The sequence below is a fragment of the Solanum lycopersicum genome, chromosome 2 (genome assembly GCF_036512215.1).
Source record: "Solanum lycopersicum chromosome 2, SLM_r2.1".
Taxonomy (NCBI): domain Eukaryota; kingdom Viridiplantae; phylum Streptophyta; class Magnoliopsida; order Solanales; family Solanaceae; genus Solanum; species Solanum lycopersicum.
Genome location: NC_090801.1, coordinates 33,764,320 through 33,768,591, shown reverse-complemented (window position 1 = coordinate 33,768,591; position 4,272 = coordinate 33,764,320).

The window sequence follows — 4,272 nt, the reverse complement described above, 5'->3', positions numbered from 1 at the left end:
AGATGGTCAGATACCAATTTGTATCACCTAGATACCAATTGGACCCAAGTAATAGCACAAAAGAAGAAAGAAAGAATGGAATTTTCCTAAAGTCTTATAGCCTCTCAAGGAAAAGTAAAGGCGTCCCCCTACCGTTCCTTAAGACTCTACTAGACTCATTCTTGTGTGATGAGACCAACGAACCTAATGCTCTGATACCAAGTTTGTCATGACCCAAACCGAGTTGCAACTGGCACCCACACTTACCCTCCTATGTGAGCGAACCAACCAATCTAACCTTAACATTTCAATATAATAACAACAGAAAGTAATGCGGAAGACTTAAACTCATTAAATAAAGACCAATTCATTAACTTCTAAAATTCAACATCTATTATTCCCCAAAATCTGGAAGTCATCATCACAAGAACGTCTACGATCAAATGACTAAACTAAGAGTATTCTAAAAGCTAAAAATACATAAGAAGCTAGTCCATGCCGGAAGTTCAAGGCATCAAGACTTGAAGAAGAAGATCCAGTCCAAGCTAGAAGCATTAGCTCACCCTGAATTTCCGATGTAGTAAGACTGGCTTGAATTACTGTTGAGTTGAAGGCGATGGCACGTTTGCTGCACTCCACAAATAAACAAGAGGAGAACATAAAAGTAGGGGTCAGTACAAAACACGGGTACTGAGTAGATATCATCGGCCAACTCAAAATAGGAATCAATATATACCGAGTAATATCATAAAATCAACTATGATACTCAACATATAGCAACAACAAATACTATATCATTAACAATTACCGTCAAGTTCACACATGAGGACTCAAGACTCGATACCATACTCATTTGGGAATCATGTTCATTAGATTGAGTATATTAACATCTTTCAAGATTCATTATCTTTATTTCTCTTGTGTCGGTACGTGACACTCCGCTCCCTCAATATTCATTAATCCTCTTGTGTCGGTACGTGACACTCCGATCCCCTAAATCTATGTGTCGGTTCGTGACACCCGATCCCCTAAATCTATGTGTCGGTTCGTGACACCCGATCCCCTAAATCTACGTGTCGGTTCGTGACACCCGATCCCCTAATACTACGTGTCGGTTCGTGACACCCGATCCCCTAATACTACGTGTCGGTTCATGACACCCGATCCCCTAATACTATGTGTCGGTTCGTGACACCCGATCCCCTAATACTACGTGTCGGTTCGTGACACCCGATCCCCTAATTCTACGTGTCGGTTCGTGACACCCGATCCCCTAATACTACGTGTTGGTTCGTGACACCCGATCCCCTAATTCTACGTGTCGGTTCGTGACACCCGATCCCCTAATCTCCTTCCATCAATTCATCAAGCCTTCTTTCTTACCAAGGCATCATCAATCCCATTATTTTAGTTCATCACGCCTTCTTTTATACCAAGGCCTCATTATTAACAAAGAGATTAAGATTTTGCAAGATTTGGGATTCAATAACTTCATCATGCTTATATAATCACAATTATATAATTACATTAATGCAAGCATACAATTAAGCACATAGCAGGGTTTACAATATTATCAATACATATCATTCTCTATTAAGAGTTTACTACGAATATCGTAAGAGAAACCATAACCTACCTCCACCGAAGAATTGCGATCAACAAGTTATCTTCTCAAAATCCTTGCTATCCTCTTCGTTTCTCTTTCTTTTTCTGTTTTCTCTTTGTTCTTTCTATTTTTCTTATTCAAACCCTCTTTCTTTTACCCTAATTAGCATATAATCAAGTGTAAAAGATGGCAATAATAACCCACTAATTAACTTAAGGTTACCTCTTTTAACCCCCAAGTAATTAGACTTATTAACATTAACCCACTAACCTTATAATTAAAGCAGGAATAGTCAAAAACGTCCCTTAAAACGTATAAAGAAATCCGACCCGGACTGGGATTGCGCAACCTGTGACGGGCCGTCGTGCCTGCGACAGTCCGTCCTGCAGGTCGTCGCAAAGTTCAGAGACCCAAATTTCCACCAAGGGTCTGTGACGGTCCGTCCTGCCATTTCGTTACGAAGTTCAGAGAGTCGATTTTCAGTACCCAATTTTCAGTTTTTCTAAGTGTTTTGAAACGAGACCCTGCGACGGTCCGTCGTGCCCATGATGGTCCGTCGTTGGGTCCGTCGCCTCAGCCTGTTTTTCCAGAAATAAAATCTGCTGCTCAAAACGACTAAACAGGTCGTTACACTTATCCTAGACTTTCTATGAGATTATATTGCTATATTATGTATGTACAATAAAAGTACAAGCCTATGTAAGCTTCCTACTGCAAGAAGTCTAAGTAAACTCCCTATGTATATACGATGTGTAAGCGAGAGGTCTATGTAAACCTAATGATGTAGAAGTAAATGAAACTTTTTTAAATTTTTCGCATTTTTGACCTTTGATATGTTATGACGAATGCTAAGAGGCTAATCTTAGTCCTCTTCGAGGAGGACGCCGATTACGTCTAGGGAGTGCTCCCGGATGTGGCAGAAAAAACATAGCAGATTATTATTTAACATGTTGAAACCAGTGGAAAAATTATATTATCATTTTAATCATTGGAATGTAGAACTTAATTAATATCTATGAACATGATTTTGAGGTGGTTAAAAAGTCAAAATATTGCATAGCACCTATTGGCATGATTTCTACACTCAAATCATATGTAAAATATTTTAAATCCTTATAGGCATGATGTCTTTTATTAGACGAATTCCCAAATTTTAATATTTAGCAATGCAAGTTCTAAAAAGTCACGATTATAAGAAATTATCATAATCATATGACAAAAAGAAAAACAAGATTGATTTTAAAACAGATTATTAAGATATTTTCATATGCTTGCATGATTTAAGAAAATATCGGTGGATTTTAACAACCACATGTAACAAAATAAACTAAGCTAAAACTGAAAGAAAAATAATTAACACATATATTCCTCCCCCCAGACGATCCCCCAAGTTATATTATATATATGGAGAGAGTTAGAGTTAAACAAATTATTACAAAAATTCGAGTAAGATCCAAATACAAAAAACAAGATAAAGTAAAGCTTCAATCCGACATCCCTTCCCATGGTGACTCTTTGAACTCCGTACTTATATAACTTGCTAAACAAACAATATGCACAACTCTACAGAATAATCATACCATATAGAAGTTATTATATAACATATTACGAATGTAGTAAAGCATATAACACATAAAATTATTGAAAATCGTATACATTGATCAAATCAAGAAGAGAAGGAGATTAACCCATGTGCTTCCTTTTATTTATCAATGTCCATTTTTGGATTTTATGCATAACAGCAAGTAAGTAAGGATGCAGAAATAGAATATACGCATGAAAGACACAAAACAGTTGAGCAGTAAAATAACAATCAGCAATGAAGACACACATTTGATCCGATAACCGACCCGAACACAGCAAAGCAGCTTTTAACCAAAAAAACTTGAATCCTTTTAAAGTAGAGAACAATATTTTTAGTATATTTTTTCTTATTTGTGTAACCCGTAACTGTGAGGAAAGGGGTCCCTTTTTATAGTTTTTTGAAAGACAAGCAAATAAGGAAAAGAATTATAGGGCGTCGATTAGTTGTTTTCCTTATTTTAAAAGAGTCAAATCAAATTTATTTTCATTAATTTTTTATTAAATATATATAAACAAATAAGAAATTCAAAAAAGGAATAAGGAATCAATTTAACAAGTAAACAATATGCAAAAAACAAGTAAGACGGGTAAAAACTAGTACGAGGGTAATGATTACAGGTCAAAAAAATATACCAATGTATCTTTACCATGGTTGGGCATAATTGCATCTTACTAATTAATTTAATTAAGGTAGAGAAATCAATTAACACAAGTCAGCAAATTAATAAAAATTACAGAGAATCCATCAAAAGCACATCATTTAAAGGAATAAAATCAGTCCAAACAAATTACCCATTTAAATTACTTACTTCAATCAAAACAAGTAGAACCAAGAGTCGGTTACATAATTAAATACACTATCCAAAAGTCGAGTACCCAATAAACATTGTAAGGTTGATTTTCAGCAAGTAGATAAACATATATGACCGCATATCCTAATTAAAGCCTAAAAAGGAAGAACAAATCAATTAATGGCAATCAACAGACCAGCAGTTAATTATTGAGCAGAAAAGTTATCAATGGAGAGTTGCTTAAATTAATCCTCAATCAAAAATTTGGACAAATCAACTCATTTACAGGATATATTACTAAATCAGTTTAGT